Here is a 15,516-nt window from a genome sequence, read left to right on the forward strand (position 1 = left end):
TGCTTGGGGGGGAAAACCTCCTAAAGAGGGAAAAAATGCCCCGGCGGTCCTAGTGTGTTCACACACATCACTACCACATGTATATGGTAACAAATCCCCCCTGGAGTGATGCGGTGAACGAGAGCTGGCACATGAGTAAAGGGAAGTGCCATGCCGTGAGGACATGATCAGTCCACAAAGGGGAGTAAGCCCAAAGCTTTGCGGAAAGCTTCAAGCTTCTCACGAGACAATGCCTTTGTGAAAAGATCTGCAAGGTTGTCCTGTGTTGGCACATAAGCCAAACTGATCTCTCCTGCTGAGAGCCTCTCCCCGACATAGTGGTAATGCACCTCAATGTGCTTTGTGTGAGCATGAAAAACTCGGTTCCTCGCAACTGCCAATGTGCTCTGACTGTCAGTGTAGATAGTGTTGGTAGTGTCCTGTCCAACACCCAAATCAACCATAAGGCGTCTGAGCCATACACACTCAACCGTAGCTGTTAAGATTGCACTGTACTCAGCCTCACAACTCGAAGTGGCCACAGTAGGTTGCTTCTTGCTCAACCATGATATACATGAACTGCCAAGCATGAAACAAACACCACTTGTGGACACTCGCGTGTCAAAACAACCAACCCAATCTGAGTTCGAAAAAGCATGTAAGTCTGGCGGCAATGATCCCCCCTTGGGATAAAACAAGCCAAGATGTAAAGTGCCACTAAGGTAGCGGAAAATCCTCTTGACAGCCTGCTAATGCTTAGACCCTAGGCTATGCATAAATCTGCTGACCTTTGAGACTGCAAACTGAATATCTGGCCTCGTGTTGCATACATAAATGAGGCAGCCAACAGCAGTTTCATAAAGAATGACATCACCAGGATCGCCAGCATCATGTAGACTCAACTTCAAACCTGTTTCCATGGGAGTGGCAATAGGTTTGCAATCCTCAAGTCCAAACTTACATAGCAATGTCTCTATGTAACTTTTCTAACACAAGGCAATACCACCATCACACTGCTTAAACTATATACCCAAGTAATGATGCAACATCCCAAAATCTTTCATCTTGAAAGTAGCATTCAAATCAGCCTTAAATTCAGCAATATGTCTCTCATTTGGTCCAGTGATCAGCAAATCATCGACATAAAGAACCACAATGAGAAGTACATCACCCTCACGCTTTACATACAATGTGCTTTCTGTTGGATTGTTAAGAAAACCTCGTTTGACCAAATGAGTGTCAGCTTTCTCATACCAAGCACGAGGAGATTGCTTCAACCCATACAAAGCCTTCTTACATCTGCACACTTTGTCCTCTTGTCCTTTTATGACAAAACCACGAGGCTACGTTACATAAACTTCCTCAAATACCATTCAAGAAAGCACTAACAATGTCTGGATGTACATCCCAACCCAAATGACCTGCCAATGCACATAGAAAACGCACAGTAGTCATACGACAAGTGGGAGGAAAAGTCTCTTCATAATCTATGCCTTTTTGCTGTGCATAACCCTTTGCAACAAGTCGAGCCTTACTGCGATCGATCTCACCATCCAGCTTGCGTTTCAACTTGTAAACCCACTTCATACTAATGGCCTTTTTGCCAAGAGGCAAGTCCATGTGTCATTTTCTATAAGTGCATCATATTCTGATTGCATGGCAGCCATCCAATTTTTTGAATTATGTGCTTCATCAAAATACAAAGGCTCCTCAACATCATGTAAGCTAGACACAGCCAAAGCATAACAATCTGATGCATAAGATGCATGGTGAGAGCCTGAACGAGTACGACTAGACAAAGGTGCATCCAATTTACTGACATGCAAAGTGTGCTGCAGCCATTTTGGCATCCCTCTAGCCTGCTCATTTTCAGCCCTTTCCTCAGCAAGTACATCATGTACATCTACATCAGTAATAGGTTGATCTCTAACATTTTCAGAAAACCCCATAGGCTGTACATTTGCCTCATTGGAACTTACATTCGTATTTCCACCACCGAAAAGAGGCAACAAAGTGTCATAAATGTCATGTGAGCGTACATTAATGTCTCTAGTACATGACAGCAAGGGCTGAACAGAATCTTCCATAAACACTACATCCCTTGAAACAAGAATACGTTTTGTTTGCGGATGATACAACCTATAGCCTTTGCTTTCAGCACTATAACAAACAAAAATACATTTGACAGCCTTATCATCCAATTTTCTGCGCTGTGTTTGTGGCACCAAAGCATATGCCAAACAGCCAAAAACACGCATGTGCTCAATAGAAGGCTTTCTATCATGCCATGCTTCATATTGAGTAATAGACTGCAAAGCTTTCGTAGGACACCTGTTTAGTACATAAGTGACACACATGATGGCCTCAAGCCAAAAAGAATTCGGCAAAGCTTGACTTTTGACCATATATCGTGCCATTTCCGTAAATGACCTGTTTTTCCTCTCAGCAACACCATTTTGTTGAGGTGTATAAGGCACTGTACATTGGTGTTTTATCCCACGACTAGCCAGAAATTCATTGAATTCATGAGACATATACTCCCCTTCTCGATCAGAACGGAGGGTGCCCATAGTACATTTCGATACATTTTCAGCCATAGCCAAAAATTGTTTGAAGTACATAAAAACTTCGGGCTTCGCTTTAAGCGGAAATACCCATGCATTCATCAATGAAAGTCACGAAGTAAAGGTAATTGCCCAAGGACAGAGTTTGCATGGGCCCACAAACACCACTATGCACAAGCTCCAACCTACATGTGGCCTGGATTGAGCCATCCTTTAGAAACTTAGAACGCTGCATCTTACCCAAAATACAGCCTTCACAAACATATTTGACAGGTGCTTCAAGAGGCGGCAAAGAAGCAACCATATCAGATTTCTGCAAACTGGCAAACTTCAGATGACCAAAATGTGCATGCCAAAGTTTTGCATCTGAAATAGCCCTTGAATCTGCAACAGCATTTGCAAAATTTTGTCCACACTTGTCATACAAAGTGAGCTTATACTGCCCACGGCACAAAAGCCCAAATGCAACAATTTCATCACCGAAACTGAGATCATGCACTGTACATCTATCATCCACAAATTTGACTACAAGACCAAGTCTATCAAGTGCAGATACAGATAAAAGATTCTTCTTGATCCTAGGTACATAAAGTGCATCAACAAGTGTGAAAGATCTGCCATTAGCAGCAGTAAGCATAATCTTTCCAACTCCCTGAACTGGATAAGAGGCATTGTTGGCACAAGTGACAAAATTCCCATGGACAGACTCGAGAGAGGTGAAAAAATCACGATGTGAGGTAATGTGCTTTGTAGCACCATTGTCGAAATATCACACATGTGAATCTGCAGCAACTGACAAGCATGCATCATGGACAGCAGGATTGTAAGTGCACTCTGTGCTAAAAGCCCATTCTGCATCGATATCAGCATCACGGTCTCCTTTCACAGAGGACTCAACAATGGTTGCATTTGTAGTGGAACCAACATTTGCAGTGGAACCACCCTCTTTCTTCTTAGCCTCTTTGGCCTTCAACTTAGGACACTTCTTGATCAAGTGATCATTAGCTTTACAATAATGGCAACGCATCTCTTTTTTATCCTTATCACCAGAATTGCCAGACGAATGCTGCCAGCAGAAGCATTAGGAACAAAAGTTTTGCCACTCGCAGCAGAACCATAAGAAGTGGTTGCATTGATGTTACCACCCTTTCTTTGAGAAGCAATAAAAGCCTGTTCAACTGCACGCTGTCTAGTCCTGTTTTTTCTGGAAAGTGACTCTTGCAACAGCAATGTGCATAATTGCATCAAACTTGACAACTTCTAAATTTCCTTGGGTCATAAGTCTCCAAGTACTAGCAAAAATCTGGTAAGAATCTGGTAAGGCATCAAGAACAGTCTGCACAAGGGAACTATCTAAAATGACTTCACCTGCAGAAATAAGTTGCTCATTGATATCCTTGACACTAGTAAGTAAAGTGTCCATATCATCTTCCTCATGCATAATCTTTGAATCCAGCACTTTACGCAGCAAAGCAACTTTACCCTCATTGCGGCTTGCATAAAGACTAGCCAAAATATCCCAAGCATGTTTTGCAGATTTTGCTGAACAGATGTGAGGAACAATGGTGCGCTTCACAGACAACGCAATCAATGCGTGAGCCTACGCATCCTTTACATCCCAACGAGCTTGTTCTGCCATAGGCAAAACAACTCTAATAGCAGCAATCCTTGCAGCAAGACCTGCAACATCCTCAACATCGCCTACATCCTCAAAACCAGGACGTACATCAATGCCCTGCACAATATTCCAGATGCCCTTTGACACAAGAACGTGTTGCATCATATAAGCCCACACAGGGTAATTGTCTCCATCCAACCTGTCCTCATCAGCAAACATCTTGAAGACATCTGTGTTGTTGTCAGCCATGGTAAATGCTGCACCTGATGTGAAAACTGCTCGAAAATAGGAGAAATGGAGCAGGAACAACACGTGCTATATAGCACAAACCGTAGAAGACCGTAAGGCACCTGTTATGCAAAAAACGGCACTGATAGAAACTCCACAAAATGACGAAATGCTTGTGCAGCACTGCCTATAATGGAAACGAAGGCTGAAATATTTGTCGACCTGCAAACGCTTGCCAAAGCTCACTGAAATCGGAGAAAGTGAGCAGGCGTGTGTTGGAGCAGCTGGTGAGTAATCCCAAGAGGACGCAGCCTACTCTTATACCAATTGTTGGAATTAGGGTTGCAGAGAAATGCACACAGCTTGGAGAAGATGAAGGAAGCTCAAGGCACACAATAGAGAGTGTGTTACTTAGTGTGCAATGGAAAGATAGATAGCCCTAGAGTGATGGGCGTATATACAATGCTCAGGGGAATTAACCTCCTAAAGAGGAAAAAAATTTCCCAGCGGTCCTCGTGTGTTCACACACATCACTACCACATGTATATGGTAACAGGCTTCTGCATTTATATACTAGAAAAAGAGCGTTTGGCTCACCAAGTAATTATATAGAACCAACCTCAAGCTAAGATCGAGCCTTCAGGTGCTTAAGATTACAAGCTGAATGGTTATTGCCTCTTATTGAGGCCTATTACCATAGTATGTGAGCAAAAGTTCTAGACTTTATTTATCGCATGTTGATATGACAGCATGGGCAGCCCTAGGCCAATCATCCGAGTTTCACTTGCACCCAAGCGTCCATATCAGCACTATGCTTTATTGTATAATCTCTACGAAGCCTTCCACATCAAGATCTCCTTCAAACACATGGCAGCTCCTTGCCTGCCATACGTTATGAAAGAAGAAGTACCTGACAGTTTGAGTGCAAATGAGAAGGGTAGGACTTCCCAACTTCTTGCCTCCAAGGAATAAATCAGTCTTGAAGAATTTGAGTTGCCATATCCTTTGGACCCACTTGCATATTTTCCCTGTGAGGCCTCTGATAGCCAAGCATTCCATGAATAGGTGGGTGAGATCCTCGCTAGCTAACCTGCACCCCAAGCATCGATCTGACGCAATCCCTTTCTCTTGGATCTGCACGCCCATCGATTGAGCACCCCATATTACATTTCAAAGAAATATATTCATATCCTACAGCCACTTTGGCTTCCAGATGTTTTCCATTACTTGCTCCCACCATGCTTCCGGCCATTGTCTTTTCCATATTTTGTTAAGGGGGTTAGACCTATTATTCTTGTGCATAATTGCATGATATATGCCTTTAGAATAGGGTTTCCATAAAAGACTGCTTTCGGGCCATCTCCAAGAATTCCACTCAAACCCGGATTCACAGATTGGCATTACAACATTGTCAAGCGCTTTCATCACTTTGTTGACTAGCAATATCTCAAGGCCATTAAGTTGATACTGGATTACTAGAAGGTCAATAGTTGTCCACCTCTTGTTGTCATCGTCCCAGAAGTGCCCAAGTCGATTCAAGAACCTTATTATTCACTTTTCTGGCAGTTTTTATTAGGGACTTTGTGGTGGACCTACAACTTTAGAGAGCCAAGGGAACCAATGCAATATGGAGTTCTTAAAGTACCTGGTTTCTTCCCCCCACTCTAAGACTCCCGCTGCTCTTTTACACTTCCTTATCAAATCCCCTGAGATGCCACCCAGACTTAGAGCAGACCACATCGGGGCTAGGAGTTTGTCGTGAACTTCTACCCCTTTCCATCTACCACCTTTCGAAATAAGTTTAGCTGCTTCTTACATATCGTTGGTCATGATAGCCCAGGCTTGATCGTGTTTAGCCAATCAGACCACAAATTTGGTGCAGTGGGCCTCAGCATGGGCGAAAAGGTTAAGAATTGTCAGACCTCCTTGATCCAATTTTGAGACGAACACTTGAGTCAATAATCCAATTCTGTGCATAGCATTTGTCAAGAGCTAACTATGCCTCATGATTGAAATCAAAAGTGAAGACTAGTACATGTGACGACTGTGACACATCACGAACAACATCAACATGTGGAGACTCAATGACATTGAGCTCCTCTATCTTCACCCTGCTCTTAGGAGGTGCATAACTTACGATAATGGCTTTACCCTTCTCTCTTTGCAACAAACGACAATCCTTTTTCAAGTGTCCTTTCTTGTGACAATGATAGCATTCAATGTTCCTTCTATCACATCCACAACTCTTGCTACTTGCATTCTTGCAATCTTGAGAACGATCACGACTGTGACTACGACCTCTCTGCCTTTGATTGTTCCTCTGGCAGCGTTAAATGTATCTTATGATGCAAACAAAGGACATAGCAAGAAAATGGCTTTCATTTCATCATCAAAATTAAGCCTGTTTGATGTCAATTGAATAAACACAATGTTAAACTCATTTAGGTGTGAGGTTACATTGCTACCTTCTTTCATATTAAGATGCATAAGCTTCTTCATCAGAAATACTTTGTTCAATGGACTCTTACCATCACATGTTGAGCACAAAAACTCCCATAGTTCTATAGCATTGCGATCTAATAGTCACCCTGGCATGAGCATCAAGCTCTTCCCACTCATTATAGTGTACAAACCCTCTTTGTTCTCTTTCAATGGTGCTACAAGTCCTTTGTTGATTAGGACATCATGCATTCTCTGCTTCCATAAAGTGAGTTTTGTACCATCAGTTTTTTTAATGTAGTAATTTTCTTTCTTAAAAGATCTAGCCATACTGACAAGAGCTAGCTGCAAGAGAGTAACGCTAAGAACTTATCGTAAATTTTTTGTGAAAACTTTAGCAGAGTCTCCTCTATTCATAGATAAAAATCTCAACTAGAAACTTGGCAAAAACCAGTGCAATGTAAACGCAAAAGAGTGTTGTAGGAAAACTAGAGGGCTCACGAAAAAATCAAAAGAGTCTCCTCTGTCCAAAGATCAAAATCTAAAGTGAAACTGAGAAAAAATAATGCATAAACCAACAAAGAGTGATGATAGGGCATAAATTGGCATATACTGGTCAAAAAAACTATTGAGAGGCCGCCAACTTGGCATCAAAGCACCTATACATGTTTATACATGTCCTATGGCGAGGCCATGAACGGGGATCTCCAACAACCCTATCCACCATACACTAGGTAACCCGGCCCCCAATGCTCGGGTTTAAAAAACCTCTCACACAACGACCCTCACAAAAGGTTATGTAGACGTGATTAGAAACAATGTCAAAAAGGGCTCTTTTGGACCAAGTTCTAGAAATGGTTGGGACTACCAAAACGATTTAGAACTAGCTCCACAATGAGGTACAATGGCAGTATCATCGCAACAAAGCGTACATCTTAAAAACGTAAAATTGTCACTACAAGATCGCAAAACATGCACTCAAACAGATGCTACTTAGATGCAAGAAAAATCTAGACTAGTGAGCTCCTTGCTCGAGTAAAACACTCTCAATACAACATAAGCACTCTCAAGTGCTAGTCACGCATAAACCATGTGCATCCAAACTTCTACTGGAACGATAATGTCTGGTACTACCAAAGATGCTCGCATATCTGTTGTGTCAAGAGAACTTGTGTTTGTCAATGTGCGTGTAAATTTGTATTTGAGAGTTGTCTCTAAGAAGCCAACAACGGCTATGCATTAGCAATACCACAGAGACATACATCAAAAATCTGTGTAAAACAGTGGCAATAAGCCAAAAATTGCTCTCTCTATTCATTGCATAAAAACTGTTATGTCGATGCCCAATCTGGTGCCGATGTCGATGCCAAAGAAGTTGATGATGACTTATGTCGTCGAACAAAGTGTCTCACCTGCTCGAAGATGACAGAGTCGCCAAGCCAAAAATCGAAGTGTGTGTATGTGTGAGGATATTGATGTCATGCACATTGCTGCAATAAATGTGATCAAAATTAGGTCAAAAAGACACCACACCATTCCATCGAAAATGTGTCCAAACTCCCATAATGACTCTTGGGTTGTGAAAATTTAAGCCTGTATGAGGAAATTATAGCAAAAATCCGTTTTTCAAGCCAGTAAATGCACCTACAAAAACCTGTTTTTGCTAAACTGCTACACTATGGTTTAAAAAATGGTCCCAAATCTCAAAAAAATTAGCTCCTAAATGAGCTAAACACCAAGCCCGCTCAAAACAACCAGCTAGTGATGGCCTATCACAAGAGGTGCTAGCAATGTGCATGCAACAATGGGTGCACCTCAAGTTGCAAGCAACTCAATACAACACTAGTCTCGGTCAAAACACCCAGCTGGTGATGGCCTATCACAAGAGGTGTTAGCAGATGCACCGTGTGCAGGGTCCAAGTACAAAGCACTAAGGCTTAGGTTTGTTTTGTGTGCCAAAACTAAACGTACAACACATTATCTCCTCCACCAAAAGCTCAAAATAAGCTATAATATAAATTGTAGGAATAGGAAAGATATTATCTCCCCCCCAAGCCATGGAATTATATCGTAAGGTCCTTGACAATGACATCAGTGCTCGAAAAAAATCAAGGTTTATTATAATCATACCTACAATTTTTGAGAGGTACCTCTAAGTTTTACATTTTAAGGTGAGACAAGCTACATAATTGAGAGAAATTTAGTGTGAAACCTTTAGATACCTCTAACATTTTATGTATGTAGGTTTTCCAAGTTAGAGGGAAACAAACTTTTTTTAGCACTAGTCCTTGTGTTCCACCTTGTATAGGTGGTCTTGAGTTCAAGCCCCGTTGGATAGCTCTTTGAAATCTCTTGGGAGTGTTCGTGCAATGTCAAAAACTCCATTTCTCATGCATGGGTGTGACTGTGACTGTGACTGTGTGTGTGTGTGTGTGTGTGTGTGTGTGTGTGTGTGTGTGTGTGTAGCTGTTAAACTAAATAAATAACACATCAATGAACAAGATGTTCAAAAGACGACTGGCTAAAGATGTCAAGGCAAAGATAAGTACAGAAACAATCCAGTCTTTGAATCATAACTATACAATATAGTAAGAATGAGGGAATTTGTACAAAGGTATCAAAAGCTATCCCAATTGCATCATTAAATGTTTCCAAAGTCGGACTGCAGCAAGCTAAACCCCTTTAAGCCAAGATAGAATTCTCACCTGCATCCATATAGTCAAGATAACAGATATGTTAGACTTGGCTACGTTCACCTCTTTATATAGAGGAAGAAAGATGATCGTCTGGTCGGTGTGATGAGTAGAGAGCATGAATGTAGAGATCTCCATAGCTACACCGAGGCCGCCAATAGGTAGAATGAGAGAGTTGTTCAAGGTGGCCTTCATAGCAAGTAATCTCATAGGTAGTAAAACCGCCCTACTTTGTTAAAAAAACCCTTTTCCGAGAAGGGTTAATTCCCACAATGGCCACTTAATGTGGTGAAGCTATTCCTTCTTGCATTGGAGAAAACCATTCTGATTACCTTGGACAGAATAGTTTTAAGGCCAAGTTCCCCATCTAGGGGAATGTTTTCATAACATTGTGTGATATCAGCAGAAAAAATATGAAAGATATATTTAGGGAGGTTAAGAGAGACTTCAGTGGAGTTTTTTGTAATCCAAAAGGGGTTGTACTGTATATAAAGGAAGTCATGACAAATTTTCTATTTAGAGGCACAAATAATTCAAACTCAGCTAGTATTAGGTCAAGGCATAGTGTGATATCCTTAATGATATTAGTAAAAATACACTTAGAAGCGTCAGATATCCATTTGAATTTGTGTTTATGTATTTTATATGTGGGAAAAAGTATTGGCAGTTTTGTGTCTTGTACATTATAGCCTAAATCCTCCAAGTTTCTTGAGATATCATTGGTGACAGTCTGAATGGAAGAATTAATTCTCATAAATTCATGCCCAGAAACCCGATTGCGAGCAGCAATCCAAGCACGTTTTTTACAGATGACAGTGGGACAATTAGGGTTTTTATCTAGCCCAACTATGAACCAATTATTATATATTCTTTTGAAAATCAAGAGCAAGTTTCGATGTTAACCAGGAGTTATCAATATATAACCATTTTCTAGGGATTTGTGATATTTTTGAAGGAAGTATTGCTCCATAACTTTAGTTAAGTCCAGTAGGACTGTCTTCTCCAGTTGGAGAGAACTGACAAGCTCAGTTAAACAACTAAATAAAGCCGATAGAGCTAGGTAAGAGTTTTTAGGAAAGTTAGGTATGTAATTGAGCCTACTGGCCAAGATTTTCCAAATTTTGATATTGTCAATGATATTAAGATCACAAGTACAAACATGAAGACCGCATGTATCAAAGACTTTGCAATATGTGGTATATAGACTGCAAGTACAATCGGGAATAGATTCAAGCCGAAGAAAATCATTACTATAAACCAAGTTTTTTATGGTTTATATATACGACCAACCAATGAGAACATTATCTAGCAGTTTATGATTGCCAAAAAGAAGATCAAAGCACTCACAAAAAAGAGTTTTAGGTTGGTTCCAATTCAAAGTACATTATGGAAAAGACAGTGTAGGTAGATAAAGCCTTGGTTTGGAGCAACTTTGTGAGAATCCTTTGTCCACAAGGGTTACATTTCAAGAAAATTCCTGATGGGATAATTTCTGCCTCTACCCCTAGTGAAGCTATTGTTAGAATTAGGGTTGCAGAGAAACACACACAGCTTGGAGAAGACGAAGGAAGCTCAAGGCACACAATAGAGAGTGTATAACTTCGTGTGCAATGGAAAGATGGATAGCCCTAAAGTGATGGGCGTATATACAATGCACTGGGGAAAAAACCTCCTAAAGAGAGAAAAAATGCCCCGGCGGTCCTAGTGTGTTCACAGACATCACTACCACATGTATATGGAAACAAATCCCCCATGGAGTGATGCGGTGAACGAGAGCTGGCACATGAGTAAAGGGAAGTGCCATGCCCTGAGGACAGGATCAGTCCACAAAGGGGAGTAAGCCCAAAGCTTTGCGGAAAGCTTCAAGCTTCTCACGAGACAATGCCTTTGTGAAAAGATCTGCAAGGTTGTCCTGTGTTGGCACATAAGCCAAACTGATCTCTCCTACTGAGAGCCTCTCCCTGACATAGTGGTAATGCACCTCAATGTGCTTTGTGCGAGCATGAAAAACTGTGTTCCTCACAACTGCCAATGCGCTTTGACTGTCAGTGTAGATAGTGTTGGCAGTGTCCTGTCCAACACCCAAATCAACCATAAGGCGTCTGAGCCATACACACTCAACCGTAGCTGTGAAGACTGCCCTGTACTTAGCCTCACGACTCGAAGTGGCCACAGTAGGTTGCTTCTTGCTCAACCATGATATACATGAACTGCCAAGCATGAAACAAAATCCACTTGTGGACACTCGCGTGTCAAAACAACCAGCCCAATCTGAGTCCGAAAAAGCATGTAAGTCTGGCAGCAATGATCCCCCCTTGGGATAAAACAAGCCCATATGTAAAGTGCCACTAAGGTAGCGGAAAATCCTCTTGACAGCCTACCAATGCTTAGACCCTGGGCTATGCATAAATCTGCTGACCTGTGAGACTGCAAACTGAATATCTGGCCTCGTGTTGCATACATAAATGATGCAGCCAACAACAGTTTTGTAAAGAGTGACATCAGCAGGATCGCCAGCATCATGTAGACTCAACTTCAAACCTGTTTCCATGGGAGTGGCAATAGGGTTGCAATCCTCAAGTCCAAACTTACATAGCAATGTCTCTATGTAACTTTTCTGACACAAGGCAATACCACCATCACATTGCTTAAACTGTATACCCAAATAATGATGCAACAGCCCCAAATCTTTCATCTTGAAAGTAGCATTCAAATCAGCCTTAAATTCAGCAATATGTCTCTCATTTGGTCCAGTGATCAGCAAATCATCGACATAAAGAACCACAATGAGAAGTACATCACCCTCACGCTTTACATACAATGTGCTTTCTATTGGATTGTTAAGAAAGCCTCGTTTGACCAAATGAGTGTCAGCTTTCTCATACCAAGCACGAGGAGATTGCTTCAACCCATACAAAGCCTTCTTACATCTGCACACTTTGTCCTCTTGTCCTTTTATGACAAAACCACGAGGCTACGTTACATAAACTTCCTCAAATATGTCACGATTCAAGAAAGTAGTAACAATGTCTGATTGATGTACATCCCAACCAAAATGATCTGCCAATGCACATAGAAAACGCACAGTAGTCACACGACAAGTGGGAGCAAAAGTCTCTTCATAATCTATGCCTTTTTGCTATGCATAACCCTTTGCAACAAGTCGAGCCTTATGGCGATCGATCTCACCATCCGGCTTGCGTTTCAACTTGTAAACCCACTTCGTACCAATGGCCTTTTTGCCAGGAGGCAAATCACATAAAGTCCATGTGTCATTTTCTATAAGTGCATCATATTCTGATTGCATGGCAGCCATCCAATTTTCTGAATTCTGTGCTTCATCAAAAGACAGAGGCTCCTCAACATCATGTAAACTAGACACAGCCAAAGCATAACAATCTGATGCATAAGATGCATGGCGAGAGCCTGAACGAGTACGACTAGTCAAAGGTGCATCCAATTTATTGTCACGCAAAGTGTGCACCAGCCATTTTGGCATACCTCTAGCCTGCTCATTTTCAGCCCTTTCCTCATCAAGTACATCATGTACATCTGCATCAGTAATAGGCTGATCTATAACATTTTCAAAAACCCCCATAGGTTGTACATTTGCCTCATTGGAACTTACATTCGTATTTCCACCACTGAAAAGAGGCAACAAAGTGTCATAAATGTCTTGTGAGCTTACATTATTGTCTCTAGTACATGACATCAAGGGCTGAACAGAATCTTCCACAAACACTACATCCCGAGAAACCAGAATACGTTTTGCTTGCGGATGATACAACCTGTAACCTTTGCTTTCAGTACTATAACCAACAAAAATACATTTGACAGCCTTATCATCCAATTTTCTGCGCTGTGTTTGTGGCACCAAATCATATGCCAAACAGCCAAAAACACGCATGTGCTCAATAGAAGGCTTTCTATCATGCCATGCTTCATATGGAGTAATAGACTGCAAAGCTTTCGTAGGACAACTGTTAAGTACATAAGTGGCACACATGATGGCCTCAAGCCAAAAAGAATGCGGTTAAGCTTGACTTTTGACCATACATCGTGCCATTTCCGTCAGTGACCTGTTTTTCCTCTCAACAACACCATTTTGCTGAGGTGTATAAGGCACTGTACATTGGTGTTTTATCCCACGACTAGCCAGAAATGCATTAAATTCATGAGACATATACTCCCCCCCTCGATCGGAATGGAGGGTGCCCATAGTAGATTTCGAGACATTTTCAGCCATATCCAAAAATTGTTTGCAGCACATAAAAACTTCGGACTTCGCTTTAAGCGGAAATACCCATGCATGCCTGGATAATCATCAATGAAAGTCACGAAGTACAGGTAATTGCCCAAGGACGGAGTTTGCATGGGCCCACAAACATCACTATGCACAAGCTGCAATCTGCATGTGGCCCGAACTGAACCATCCTTTGGAAATTTAGAACGCTGCATCTCACCCAAAATACAACCTTCACAAACATGTTTGACAGGTGCTTCAAGAGGCGGCAAAGAAGCAACCATATCAGATTTCTGCAAACGCAACAAACTAGCAAAATTCATATGACCAAAACGTGCATGCCAAAGCTTTCCATCTGAAATAGCCCTTGAATCTGCAACAGCATTTGCAAAATTCTGTCCACACTTGTCATACAAAGTGGGCTTATACAGCCCACAACACAAAAGCCCAGATGCAACAATTTCATCACCAAAACTGAGATCATGAACTGTACATCTGTCATCCACAAATTTGACTACAAGTCCAAGTCTAGCAAGTGCGGATACAGACAAGAGATTCTTCTTGATCCTAGGTACATAAAGTGCATCACTAAGTGTGAAGGAACTGCCATTAGCAGCACTGAGCACAATCTTTCCAACTCCGTGAATTGGATAAGAGGCGTTGTTGGCACAAGTGACTGAATTCCCATGAGGGACAGACTCGAGAGAGGTAAACAATTCACGATGTAAGGTAATGTGCTTTGTAGCACCACTGTCGAAATACCACACATGTGAATCTGCAGCAACTGACAAGCATGCATCATGGACAGCAAGATTGTAAGTGCACTCTACGCTAAAAGCCCATTCTGCATCAACATCAGCAACACAGTCTCCTTTCACAGAAGACTCAACAATGGTTGCATTTGTAGTGGAACCAGCATTTGCAGTGGAACCACCCTCTTTCTTCTTAGCCTCTTTGGCATTCAACTTAGGACACGACTTGATCAAGTGATCATTGGCTTTACAATAATGGCAACGCATCTTCTTTTTGCCCTTATCACTAGAATTGCCAGACGAAGTACTGCCAGCAGAAGCATTAGGAACAGAATTTTTGCCACTCGCAGCAAACCATAAGAAGTGGCTGCATTACTGTTACCACCCTTTCTTTGAGAAGCAATAAAATCCTGTTTAACTGCACGCTACCTAGTCCTGTTTTTTCTAGAAAGTGACTCTTGCAGCAACAATGTGCATAATGCATCAAACTTGACAACTTTAGGATTTCCTTGGGTCATCAGTCTCCAAGTACTAGCAAAAGTCTGGTAGGAATCTGGTAAGGCATCAAGAACAGTCTGCACAAGGGAACTGTCTGAAATGACTTCACCTGCAGAAATAAGCTACTCATTGATATCCTTGAAACTAGCAAGGAAAGTGTCCATATCATCTTCCTCATGCATAATCTTCGACTCCAGCTCTTTACGCAACAAAGCAATTTTAGCCTCATTGCGGCTTGCATAAAGACCTGCTAGAATATCCCAAGCCTGTTTTGCAGATTTTGCTGAACGGATGTGAGGAACAATGGTACGCTTCACAGACAACGCAATCAATGCATGAGCCTGCGCATCCTTAACATCCCAACGAGCTTGTTCTGCCATAGGCAAAACAACTCTAACAGCTGCAATCCTTGCAGCAAGACCTGCAACATCCTCAACATCGCCTACATCCTCAGAACCAGGACGTACATCAATGCCCTGCACAATGTTCTAGACACCCTTTG

This window comes from Adiantum capillus-veneris, chromosome 5 (assembly GCF_014529385.1).
Source record: "Adiantum capillus-veneris isolate H3 chromosome 5, ASM1452938v2, whole genome shotgun sequence".
NCBI lineage: Eukaryota > Viridiplantae > Streptophyta > Polypodiopsida > Polypodiales > Pteridaceae > Adiantum > Adiantum capillus-veneris.